Below are 14,528 nucleotides of genomic sequence, written 5' to 3'. Positions count from 1 at the left end.
GAATAGAGATGAGAAAGAGGGAAGTCACACAAGTTGGAAGACAGAGAACCCTTCAATGGGGAGGAGAGAGTTAGTGCATGTGATCCTGAGGGATGTTCTCTGACAGAAAAGGAAGTAAGATGGTCAGATCTGGTGCTACCTACGTCGAGGATGTCAGAGCCCCTGGCGTGGCCAGATTGATCTAAAGGGAGATCCCATAGTGTGATGGGGGACTCGCCAAATTTTGTGAGCAGATTAAGGTCACTACTGGGAAGAAGACGGTGTGGAACCATTGTCTCACAGTTCCCGTTGTTAGAAAAAGGAGAGGTCAGACCACAGTATATACCATGGCCCCAAATGGATAAATATAATTTAAGGTGTGAACTCCTGAGCCTGACGTCGAGTGCCGGAAAATTGATTTATGAATTAGAGAAAATGACAGGAGGAAATACATTATCACTAGGGGACATAAAGGGTCTTCTAGCAGCTGTACTTGGGGAGAGAGCTTATGACATTTGGTCGAGAGCAGGTGTTGGAGGTTTTGTCTTTGGGCTATTACCTAACTTGGAAGTATTTTAGTATTGTGGTATACTGGTGGTAAATTGCATTACCTCATTTTGGTGGTAATTTAGTGGTAAGCATACCTTTCATAACACTGCCCTATATGATCAGACAAACCTTCCCCATTTATAACTATGTCCTGTTCTTGGGTTGAATGTAGGCATCCACCCAGGCTTAGCACATTTAGAGGGCACCCGGTAAGTTCATAAATATTGTGATAGATAGTGTATCAATTGTGCTAATGACTTATCTACATCACCAGCCTATGCCCTTGGAGGGCTCCATTCAGCCCAGACATGCATGGCTGAATGCATTCACACAACACACCAACTTTCTAGCGTGTATATATTTTTCCCTGTTGTCTCTTTTTTTTTTACCTCTGGTGGTTAATACTTTACCACTATGGTGTAGGCACTAGAGCGCCTCCTAGTTATCACCCATCAGTTAAATAATAAGCCTTGGAGACATAAAAAAAATCTTTATACCAAGTCAGTCTTCACACTTTATGAATCTGTTAAAGATATGTCATTTACAATTAAAGCATAATTCAATCCCCAAATCTTACCCACATCAACACTGCTGCGGTTACCTAGAAGAAAAATTATAAACAGGCATTGCAGCACATGGAAAACATTTAGAACATGGCATCCTGTCCTTTTGTCATTAAGCGTGTGTAAAAGAAAACATCGAACATTTTGTTTTAAAAATAACCTCCTGTGCTAACTGATAAGAACTGCATTCAACCGTCCACACTCCCCATGTTTTAACTTCACTTACAATGAGTTATGAACGTATGCGGTTCGTCTGGAACAAACTCTTTCTGACATGGGTTTAGTGCAAATTTCTCTTCCATGGAGAAAAACTAAGACATACTTTCTTTCTGTGTTCACTGACATTGCATTGCAATGTTAATCAGGAGAATTAATTAGTATAGGTCATGTTTCCAATGCAATTTTACACAGATGGAAATTCTCATAATCCATATATATAAAATGCACTTTGAATCCAGTGGCCCTCATTCCGAGTTGGGTGCAAAGGGATACCGGGCACCGTTAAGGACATCGGTGCTGGTAATCCCTTAGTGCCCTATTCCGAGGTCCCTTAGCGGTTCCCTTCCGGCCTGTTCAGGGATTTCAGAGCTAATAACGGTACAGCAATTGGCGGTACTGTTATTAGCGCCTTCCCATTGAGCACTATGGTGGCCGAAATGGGAATGGGGAATGGCTTTTTCAATGGGTATTGACCAGTCCCGCAAAGGACGGAATAGACCGGTAAGTCCCCATTGAACCAGGGCGGACTCGGTACCGCTATTGGAGGTAGTCATGTCACAAATAGCGCCATGATTATCTCCAAACACGGAATGAGGGCCACTGTCTTTTTGGAAACATTCTGCTTTGCCATGGAATGCCTAATTCACTGTTATAATTAATCAGTGTGGCATTTCACCTGTTTCATATAGTTTACTGTATCTTTTCTGCATTTCCACTACCTATTTGCACCCATTTGACTGGCTGCTTTCAAAATGACTTTCATCTGCACACATGTTGCTGGCTGCTTTTAAAATCACTGCCATATATCCCTACACAGGATACACACGTGTCACTGCCCAGAACACTTCTCATGATGGAGCACGGTTTAATAATTGTAGAGCGGCAGTCTGGAAAGCGCTTCAAGTACAGTATCCTGATATGTCAGATATGTGCGCTATTATGGCACGTAAGATGCAGGAAGAGGTGGATCCACTTATTTACATTCAGAATTTCCAAGAGCAGTGGAGCTTGGAAATGCACGAGCTGTGGGGAAAATCTATACCTGTATTCTATCATATATTATGTCAAGGGCTGCCAGACAAGGTGTAGATACAGCTCAAGAGGCTGGTGGGTATGGAGGCAAAACCGTGGCCAGAAATACAGATAACAATTGTGTATCTTTGCCGATTGTTGCAAGAGAAAAAGTCAGAAGAAAGAAGAAGGTAGGAAGCTTCAGGAGGCTAAGTTGGTACATAAAAAGCTATAGGAGTATGCCATAGAAGGGGCAATGTTAACCAGTGGAGAAGGGCTATTATCACAGCAGGAAGCAGGTATGCCACATGCGAATAACCAACGCCAGTTCGATCGAAGAGGGACTGGCTTTATAGCACAAGGTAGAGGAAACTTCTGTGGATGATGATGCTTTCAGAATAATCAAGGGAACTTCCAGAGTAACAAAGGTGGGTTTCAGCCTATGCAGAATGATAATCAAGGCATGCAGGGAGGGCACATTAGAAAACTCCCGTCTGTATATTGGACATGTGGCATGACAGGGCACATAGCACAAACATGTGGGAGCCAAGGGTATGTACATAATGGGCAGTTCTTAAGAGGGGATGCCGCTGATCCGCACGCATATAGCTCACAAGGAACAGATGGGTTTGCCCAAGATCAAACAATGTATCAAGCACTCGTGCAAGAATGCAACAGGCTTTGCAACCACAGCAAGCACCATTGAATCCACGGCAAGGGCAGTCACAGCACGCATCCATGTAAATATAGCAGAGGGCAAACACATGACAGTTTTTGTCTCCTAGGATAGGGGGTGTCAGTATCGAGGGTGGGGATACTTTCACGGGAACAGCAAGACATGTGTACCCACAATAGCACAGCTCACTGGGTGACTTGATGTGTTCAGTACTATCAGTAATGGCAAATCCTGAAGAGGAACCATGGGTTGAGGTCACAAAAGGAGGCAGATCTTTTTCTTTTTTGGTAGACACGGGTGCAACTCGCTCATGTATACACAAGGGAAAATGTTTACTATCGGGTAATGCCATGAATGCTCAATGTTTCACAGGAGCTACAAGTAGAGTTCCTTTCACTGAAGAATTGCCAGTCTTTATAGGAGAATGTGATAGGTCTGTTCCATTGTTGTATTTAAATCAGACACCAGTTAATATACTGAATCGAGATCTAATGACGAAGCTGAATATGACGATTTATTTCTTTTACTGATGAAGGTATAGTGTGTTCAACACCAAGTATACATTATTTAAATGTGAGTGAATTTATGATGGCATTTACATGTCAAATACCCATATGAAGGGTACCATTAGAACAAGAAGTATTTCATTATGTGGAACACATTCTGCTAACATAACTGCCTGTTTTAGTAGGTAAGACCATGAGAATACCGGATGAGTGTCTCTTTAGACCAGAGATTCGCATGGATGAAGAGGGGGGAGGGATTTTTCCCTTAGAGTTACAAACAGCAGTAGTAAGAGGGGTATTGGCTATGCTTATAGGATTTGATGATAGAGGAAGATCATGGAGCATAGTAATTACTATTGGAGTGGGTTACAGATTAACTGACGTCACTGATGAAGACGTATTTAAAGATGATAAAGTGGTGTTTGACAAGAGCATTACATATTGGGTGAAGACAGAAAGACACAAGGCCTCACAGAGAATGATGATAGTGAGACAGCATCCTGCATTTTTTGATGAAGACATGGCAAAAGCGCCAGTTTCTTTATGGACTACGGGCCCTTATGAAGTAGGCCTATTGAAGGGGTTGGAGGAGTTAAGATTAAACTGAAGCCAGGAACAATTGTACCTCTAGCACGACAGTATCCCATGTCGTCTTGAGAGGCAGACTAGGGTATTTTTAAGATGATATCCGCCATGTTGGATCAAGGCATTTTAGTGATGTCAGAGTCACCATGCAATACCACAGTGTATCCTGTCAGGAAATCCAAGGGGTGGGGGTTGTGGCATTTAATTCAGGACATGCGTCCAATTTACCATATTGTAGAGGCCGAGTTTCCTCTTTTTCCTAAACCAGCGACAATCTTATGTAGTATCCCTGTTGAGGCGCAATATTTCAGTGGGATTGACTTGAAACATGTTTTTCTCAATCCTGTTGCATATAGATTGTCAAGATCTGACATTATTTACGATCAGACAGACTAAGTTAAAAAGCACAAGATTACCTCAGGGGTACTGTGAGTCTCCATCGATTTTCAATAGAGTCCTACAGATGGACTTAAGCAATATTGATTTGCCAAGTGTCGTGCTGCAATACGTAGATGATATTTGGATCTGCAGCTAAACAGAAGAAGAGTGCAGACGTGACTCAGTTCAGCTAATGATTATTCTAGCAGAGAAAGGATACAAAGTGGACAAAGAAAAAATGCAGTATTGCCATGAAGAGGTGCTATACATAGGCCAGTTAATTTAGCATCAAGGAAAGAAAGTCACACCAGAAAAGGCTGAGGCAATTTTGAAAATGGCAAAACCACACATGATAACGCAATTATGTGAGAGCATGAGTATTTGAATATAGTTCATAAACAAGGCCATTGTTGCAGGCTTTTAAAAGGCACAAGAAAATCAAGAAAAGAATGTATGGACTGAAGAAATGGAGGAAGGTTTTAAGTTGAAAGCAGCTCCAGTTTTAGGGATTCCTAATTATTCAGAGGAATTCTTTTTCTTCTTGCACACAAATGGAACGGTTATGACAGCACTACTCACGCATAGAACTACGTTGGGGTACAGGCCATTAGCATATTATAGTGGGATTTTGGACCCAGTAATGAGGGGTCACTTCCCCTGCAAACAATCTTTGGCAGCCGCCGCATTCGCTATTGAGAAGTCTGCCAGCATAGTAATGGGGTGTTCCATGACAATGCTTATTGAACATGCATTATTTGCTGTTTTGGAAAAGCCTAAAGATACACTGACGTCTCAAAGAGCCCCTGCTTATGAGGTGGCCATATTTAATCCAACAATTAAAATAGTCAGATGTAAGACAGTGAACCCTGCCACGTATGTAGCTGAGCCACTGGTAGAAGATGAGCATGCACATGATTGATGACATTATGAGGAATTTTATGATGAGATTCTGAGAGTGAAAGAAAATACTCTGGCAGCTGGGGAGATTCTCTTCATTGATGGGTCTTCAAAGATCAATCAAACTGATGGGCAAAGATATTCAGGCACCGCTGTGGTAAGGCACATGGCTAATGGAGAATTTGAAGTAATGACAAGTGCACGACTAACGTCTCACTTTTCAGCACAGGCTGCAGAATGAGTGGCTCTGATTGTCACGCTTGAGAGCAATGCAGACCAGGAAGTTACCATGTACAGGGACTCTGCCTATGTGACATTGACAGTACATGCATTGCTAGCACGTTGGAAAAGGAGGGGCTACCTCCGAGCGGACGGCACTCTAGTGCACCATGCAGCTCTATTGGACAGACTTATTAAGGCACTACAGCTCCCAGTAGCCATCACAATCATTAAGTGAGCAGTGCACAATAAGAGAGCAGACTTTATCTCACGCGGAAATCAAGCCACAGACGAAGAAGTGAAAAGGGTTGCATATTCAAATGACATTATGAGTTTTGATACGCCTGATGTGAATGAAAAAATGGTGGTGATGATGATTATAAATTAAAGTTTTAATAACTTATCGAAGACACAATTGATGAAAGTTCAAGGTGGGACACCACAGGATGAGACATATCTTGGACAGAGAGGGGGTGTTCTTTATCCCCTTTCGAAGCACTGTGGCAACAAGAAAGCTCTGGTAAACCTTTGATGCCTGTAGCCTTATTAAGGGTGGCATTGGAACAGCTACACTAGCCTGCGCATGTCACTAGGGAAATCCTCACAGAAACTATTGTGGAGAATTGGTTTGTATCAAATGTGTTAGACCACATTTCTTTTTGTGTAGTAAATTGCATCATATGTCAAAATTTTACTGCTGGGCACACGATGTGAACAGTCAGAGGAGCTATACCTCAACATAATGGTCCTTTTCAGCATTTACATATTTACTATGTTGATATGTAATGGCTATAGATATCTGATAGTGGTGGTGTGCCCCTTTTCTAGGTGGGTCCAATCTGGCCGATGCACACACCCAGACGCAACTTGCGCTGCAAAGTTCTTAGTCTGAGAAGTATTTCCTAGATGGGGAATATGTGAAGTATTTAGATCAGATAATGGCCACATTTTTTGAATGAAGTGTTTGAACAAATCAGCTTGTTGCTTAGTATAAAGCATATGCTTTCTTCTTCAGCTTATCACATACAAGCGAAAGGGATATGTGAGAGGCTCAATGATCTGCTGAAGGAAAGGATAGCTAAGCTTAAGTTAACAGGGATGGCTGCATTGCCTGCCTCTTGTATTATAGCATTGAGGAATCAACCAGGCTCTGACCACCATCTTGTGCCCCATGAACTAGTAACAGGGAGGCAAATGAGAACACCTCCCACTCCTCCATCGCGAACTAGAAGTGATGTGCAGACAACAGCATCATTTTTAGGAGATGAGCTACATGCGTATTTAACATTTATGACTACATGTATCTTTGTCATTTCAGAACAAGTCAAGCGGAAGGGGGGTCGGTCTCAGAACACAGATGAAGACCATACAACTATTACTGCCTAAGTTGTTTCCTGGAGATCAAATTCTGATCTGGAACTTCTCTCGTAAATAGTATCAACCCAGGTTTAACAACCCCTTCCTGGTAGAGGACGTTACACCGTCAGCAGTGAAGGCGCTATGAAGACGTGCCAGGATATTCCTGGGAGACGTGAAGATCTACACCGGCGAGGCCGCTTCACTCCCACCCCATTTGGAAGCAAGCAACAGAGAAGAAGTTCAGCATGTGCAGACTAGATCGAGGATGAAGAAGGACACAGAGACTGTACAGTAGACAGATAAAGAGTTTGTTGGACTTTGGTGTGTTCGAGACACTCTTTTGTAGCCACTAGGCAAGGAGTGAAAAAGCTATTGTTCTTGTGCCACAGGAGCATGTGTGCCACAGGAGCATGTTAACATTGGGCTGAGGCATATTGAAGTCTTGAAAGGAAAAGAAATGCCAGACCTAGAGTTCATCTTTGATGATTGGAAGAGGGAGCAGTTCCCTGATTCCTTTTTCACTGAGTTTCTCTTTGGAGGTGCCCATGGTGGTGCCTAATAGCAACGTTCATCGGATAATTCTTACTGTTTTCCTCTTCATTCTTTGTGCGTATCCTTTACTGGTTGGGAGAACTGCTAACGTTCACGTGTTTTTGCAAGATCCTAAAACTGGTCCAGTCATGAGGAGATTGCTCACGGCTATCATAGAGCAAACCCTCCAGCTACCTGAGTATAGTACAGCAAGTACAGATGGTCCCGTCTGGCGAAGAAGCTCATAAACTGCTGGGAATGCTCTTTTATTCCTGATTGAAGAAAATCCTTATCTTGTTGGACAAAAAACCAACACACTTGTATTTCTGAGGGATCCTAGAAATCGACTGCTGATAAATTGGCTGATACACAACATTTGCAGACAGATTTGTGTATTGCCTGATACATCTCCTTGAATGCATGGATGGGTTTGTCAAGTTAGGACATTCACAACCTACTTGCCCTGGTATTTTACTATTTGCTGGAAGCACATCCTCATTTGGTTTGGCAAAAATAATACTCTTTTGTATTCATTAGGAACCCTATCAACCATCCTGCCATTAGCCAGTTGCTTGTGGAGCTTGTGGAGCATATCCAGCAATTGCCAGAATATTTTATGAGATTGCCCAATTAACATTTGTTTTTCCTTCTTTAAAAGTAAAAGTAGAAAATGGGCATCATTGATAGGAACAATAATGTGGCAAACAACGAGAGAGCACCACGATGTGCACGACATGCATCCTGTTCATTGTAGTTCTTCTCTCACTCATAGTATGTACTGTCTATTATGTAGATCCAAACAAAGCAGTAGTAGTTCCTGTATATCTTCCTATGGAGCAGGAGGGTACAGTTGTGGCAGTTATATGGCAACCAATGCCTTATGTGATTGTCCCTACTCCAGTGGTTCATATGGAAGCGCCTAGTCCTTTGACAGATAGGTCTAGGCTTCCCTTTGTGGGAAAGTTGGCTTTACAGGTTTTTCATGATTCTTTGTTACCTTTGTATTTTGCCAATAGGAAGAGACCTTATGTGAATGTTCCTCCACCAGTAGAACATGTAAAGACACAGATTTCACTGACACATATCCCTACGATGATCCCCCAGTGAGAAGGAATTATGCTGATATACTTCATGAGATGATTATAGATTCTCATGAGGCAATAAGGAGACCTAAGCGAACTACAAGGGAAGATGATCATGAATTCAATGATTATCTAGACAGCACAGCACACTTGGGAAACAATATGTGGTATCAACATATGAAATAGGTAGGAGAGAGAATACCTGAAGAGAGTTGCTATGTTTGTGCTCTCATACCTTATGCTATGACTGCAGCTCAAACTTTCATTGTTGGAGAAATTCCGGAGAATGAACCCAAATGTCTTATTCACCTTGTAGCATGCATGATAAGAGGCCAGTTTCAAGGAAGACGCGCTGCTCTGCAATGGGGAGCAAAATGGTTGTTTCCTTTCCAGGATGATTACATCAAGACTACACGGATGGAAAAAGAGTCTAAATGGAAAAACAACATGCTTGTGTATCCTGCTGCAGGACAGGATGAGGTAGTCCTTGAAGAAATTAAGAGACTGAACTGTTCTGAGAAGGAGGAAGTAGCTTGGATGCCTGGATTCTGGGAACAAGCTCAGCTGTTAATCTATGAGAAAATAAAACCCAAAAAGAACGGGAAGAAGGGCTTATGTCATGCACAGCTCACCTGCTAAAAGATTAATATATACAAAAAGTACAGAAAAAAGACTATTGCCCTCATTCCGAGTTTGGAGGTAACCAGGACGCTATTCGCGGCATGGCTGCCTCCAAAATCGTCCGACTCCGGCCTGGTGAATGGAGTAATTACCGGTCCATTCCGAGGTGGGCAGGACCGGTAATTCCCCATTCACCAGGGCCATTCCCCATTTCCATTTGAGCCCCCATAGGGCTCAGTGGGAAGGAGAAAGGTGGCAATAACGGTACCGCAAATTGCGGTACCGTTATTGACCCCGGTGTCCCTTTGCGGGTCCCGTCCTTAAGGCCTGTTAAAAGCAGGTGTTAAGGAAGGACCCGCAAAGGGAACTCGTAGTAGGGCGCAAAGGGATTACCGGCACCGTGTCATTACCGGTGCCCGGTATCCCTTTGCGCCCAACTTGTAATGAGGCCCTATGAGTGTTATAAACCATGGTATGCCAATCGACTAACGTGGGTTGAAGATGAAACAGGTCCACTGACAGTGATTCCATTGATAAATGTGACAGTGTGCTTCCAGAGAAAATGGAAAAAGAACATGGGAGCTAATGTAGGGTGCACGACTAGAGTTTCTGACTCCAAAAAGGGAGCAGGAACAGCAGTGATAATGGATCACTACTGGGCTTGTGGATCCAGAGCTTACATGAAGCTGTCCAAGGATTGGGGACGACTATGTTCTATAGTGAATGTCCATGTTCCAGCATTGGTGATTCTTAAAAGTGACCTGAACATTGGTGAGTTTCATAAAGCAGATGCTCACCTGAGGAGAAGAGACTGCTGAACTCCTGAATCGAATGAAGGGTGAGAACAATTTCTCACTCAAGTCAATAAAAGCCTTTGACACCATCCCATATGAAGACAGACTATTTAGTAAGACTTCATCGATATTCATGATAATCTTCAGGCCCAGGATCCAGACAGATGCAAATACTAAGTGGTTACAAATAACCAGATGGGAATTGTTGCAGACAATCAACACAACCATAAAATGATTCAATGCTATCAAGGAAGAGCTGAGAGCCATAAGACTGATGACTCTTCAGAATAGATATGTCCTGGACATGATCACAGCTATATCTGGAGGTGTTTGTGCCAAAATTGGACAATCATGTTGCATGTTCATACCTTCTCATGATGACGAGAATGGTACCTTGACAGAGGCCATAGAGATGCTGACAAAGCTACACGTCCAGATGATAGACGAAGTTGAAGACATTACTGATGACGGTTTAGATTTCACTCTTTTCATGGGTTCCAAAATGGATGGCAGATATATTCAAGTTCCTCAGAGCCCTCGTAGTAATGTTATTGCTTGAATTTTGTGTGGTCAGGATAATAATAATCTCACAATGCAAAAAGACTGCAAGGAAAGCTGTAGGAGTAAAGACCATGATTGATGTTGAATCAGGATGGAAAACTAAGGAGCTGACAGACGAAGAAATCAGAGATTATGTGAGGGCCAGCATCCATGCACCTGACAGAACGAAAACCCACAAGAGGTATGTGGGAAAATGCATTTACTGCAGTCCAGGTGGATAATGTATGGTTATGTCCTAGAGTAAGGATGATCATGTGAAATCAGCAGGATGCATGAAGGGTGTCATAAAGATAAGAGTCCCAAAGAAGCATTTCTTCAGACAAGGATGTCTAGATGTTAAGACTGATGAGAGAGTGGTTGATGAATCACCCAGAGGGGGTCGTGTGGAGGTGGAGCCAAGTACCCCCACACAAAGCTCCTCCCCCATGCTGCCTATATGTTGGGAGCCAGAGTGTGAGACACATGCAGTACCAGTGAAAACACGTATACCAAGGACAATCTTGGAAGTAAGATTCCCATTGAGAAAGCCATAAATATATTCACAACAATATTTTGGCCATTTGAATGAAATCCCAGGGGAAGTGTGAAAACTGAGCAAAAGGGAAGACTGGTGACGTCATAAAGAGCATTGCTGACGCACCCAGAAGAGATGCAGAGATTAGAGAACATTGATACTCTAGAGGCTCTACAGAGGAGGCGTTAAAGATGAGCAACATTTCCGGCTTGAGATGAAGACGCTCATGTTACACAAGTAATGAAGAAGATATTAAGTCATTTTACAATTGTACAGAAGCAGTAACGCAAGTAGACAAAGTATTCATAAAGCTGGCTATGTAGTGAATAGATTGCAGCGATTCACCAATGTACATGTATAGGAATGTATGGACTATGGACGACTCCACAAAGTAATTTAGCAGAGCTGGACCCAGGAAGCTGAAAGACTTGTTCAGTGTGTCGCAGTTAGAAATTGAAAACAGAACCATAGAGGTGAATCAAAGAACAGCTTGGTTGGCCCAAGACCAGGAAATCAAGGCTGGCTTGAGCCTGAATATTCGTAGAGCAGTTACAGAACGTGTGAAAAGAACAAACTCCTGTCTTAGGTGAGGAGCGAGAACATTAAAGGCGTCAGAGGTTCATCATTTAATAGCATTTAAAATACATAAAAACTCTAAAACATGGTCTACAGTCACGTGGTCAGATGAAAATAGACACTATGATAAGCTGCATAGAAACCAAGAAGTACGCCTATACTCCCTTGTATTCTCCAGAGCAAGGAACATTTCCTAAGCCAAGCACAAAGCCTTAATTGACTAGCAGACTGCAAGTGTGATGATAGATGACAGGCTAATTGGTGGGAAGCTATGGTTATGACCAACCCATCAGCATCTGGATGCCAGCCTGTGTGCTGCTTACGTGTGTGGAATATTACAGAGGGGTACAAGGGTGCCAACCAATTATAGAGTACCACATAACAGAGAGACCTACAGTTTGTATAACCAATGAAACATTGTGTATTTGATGACGTTCGTAGTGACCTACACTACAGGAGGCATTAGTTCCACCACCTGATGTTAGAGACCCAATCACCTTCCCTGACAAGTATGGAACGTACACCTAAATGTTCCCTTTAAGCCTATCACCTTCCCAACTAGGGTTTTGTAGTTTGCCATGCAGATTGATGTCAATGATGACAAGTTTTTACTATAAAAGATGTTTTTTGTGATGTGCATTGAGTGAGAAGATCGAACAATTCCTTTGATGTTCGTTGTAACTCCCTGTTTTAGATAATGGATATTAAAACAGACACACTTTGCTAAATTCCTGAGTCAGTTTGATTATTGATGTTTGAGTATATTCTGCATCCCCCTCCATCTCAAAGTATAGCTACCTCATCCTAAAGGTATGAGTCAGATACCCATTTCACGTGGCAGCAGAGGATGGTTAAAGAGCCATCGACCTAGCAAGCTTTGGGGTCCCGGAAATATCAGACGTCCTCTGCCATTTAGCTAGAGGAATGTGAAACTCCCTGTAGATAGCAGCCGTTAGTTTAAAAAATCTTGCAAGTACAGGTGGGACAGGTTCCTCGTTTTCAAGCAAAATCCCTTCCCGACTTCTACAGGAAGCTGAGCAGAACAAAGGTTGAAGCAGCTGTTTGAGGAGGAGGCGATCCCAAGGAGTCAGAATTTGAAAAATGTGAATGGTGAATCGGCTGATTGAGGTGGCAAACTGAATGAGCACTGATTGAGGAAGAATGATAACGGGGTTGGAGTAACAAAGGGTTGGTCGATTGGGGTATTTTATTTTTTGTGTATAAGATGTGGAGCGTCATAGTGTAAGACAATGAGCATCGCAGTTTCTCAAGATTCCCTACTGAAGCCACTTCTGTGGCCCAAAACTATGTCAGTATGATTAGCGCAGGTAACCCCAGCATTGGTCAAGCAGTGTGATCCTCCCCAGAAGGGGACGAGATGGATTATGGTTCCACAGATAAACCAACTGTGCCACAAAATGGAGGGGTCACTGTGTCATTTGACATTTGGATGCATTTATTTCTGTAGAGGGGCTAAACAATGCAGCAAGTTTGCAAAATCATGTGGACAAAGCTCATGTATGGAACTGAGAGGCTATAAATAGTTCCAACCTACTGAGCACATTATCAGTCATGTGCCTTCTGTTGGCTTGCCTGATTTTCCACTCCCTATAGAGAATTCCATGGGCCTGTATATCCAATACAGTGTCGTGGGAATTTATGGTTGGGTTAAGTGGCATTCAGGTTGCCTCTGAAAAAAGGACAGGAAAAGGTGACATCTGCCTCTCCACCCTCTGTATGTTGAGGTCATTTTGTATAGCAGGTCGTCTTCACCAGCTGGACCCTAAGAGCATTCATATTATCCTTATTTGTAGTGTGAAAAAGTACAGGTTGGAGATGAATTGTGTCCCGCAGGTGATAGAGTATTGAGCGCTTAATTGAACCCTGCATATGTTTGAGGTATCTCTGAGGACTGCACTAAAACCCATATTTTAGGCCAATTTTTCTTATGTTCTATTTCCACGGCCCAGATATAACAAAATACTGAATGTCATGACTCTCAAAGTAACAGTATGGCTGAGCAGTAAATGCAAATGCTTGTGAAGCTGAATGATGGTTAAAAGTTCCAGTAAATACGTTCAAAATATGAATAAGGGAATTCCCACAAAAAGAAATTGTAAAAATCTATTCCTCATGAAATATGTAGCAATATCTAGAATATTACTGATAAGTAAATAACTTTTAAGACATAGAAACATACCTAAAAACATGACCAACTGGGTCATGATAGCCTCCGAAGTTCATCAATTCCTTCAGGCCATTGTCTGAGGCTCAACTGCCCCTTTAAAAAAAGAAACCCTCAACTAAAATTGAAATATTTCCCTTTTGCATAAAAGTAGTTTTTGATTGACCTGGTGGTTTCCTATTGAACTCAGTGGCACCATGTCGGTCTAAAAGTGAACTGTATAAGTCTGCCAACAGAGTTCCAAGGAATGGAAGAGGTCAGGGACAACCCAAAGACAGATGAGGGGTCATCACTAAAGAGACCCGGTCACTAGGTTTGACTCACCGCTTGACTGGATTGGGGTTTGTAGAGAGGAGCTCTGGTGCCATCAGCTAGTCATGGTATGGTTCTGATCCATCTGGCATGATTCTTCACAGGTGCTCTCCAATGGCTGGCCAATGAAACAAAGGCATAAATGTGAGTTTGGGGACCCCAAAGTGATCCCAGTGGAAAAAAGAGCTCTGAGCAACATGGATTGTGAACCTAAAGAGGGATATCCATGAGCAGCAGCTGGTGATATCCTGGTGGTCGACCAGGTGGCCAGGGTCAGCAGTCAAGTACTCCAGAGCTGGAGGTACAGAACCAAAACTCCATTCAGAGCACAGGGGTCCAAAGGAAATCATCAAATGTACTTTCCATCACGATGTATTCATCGAAGTGGTTTCATTAAGTAACTGATAGAAA

Source organism: Ambystoma mexicanum, chromosome 4p (genome assembly GCF_040938575.1).
Source record: "Ambystoma mexicanum isolate Mex_15411 chromosome 4p, UKY_AmexF1_1, whole genome shotgun sequence".
NCBI lineage: Eukaryota > Metazoa > Chordata > Amphibia > Caudata > Ambystomatidae > Ambystoma > Ambystoma mexicanum.
The sequence above is the reverse complement of the archived record's forward strand: the minus strand, read 5'-3'. Positions refer to the sequence as shown.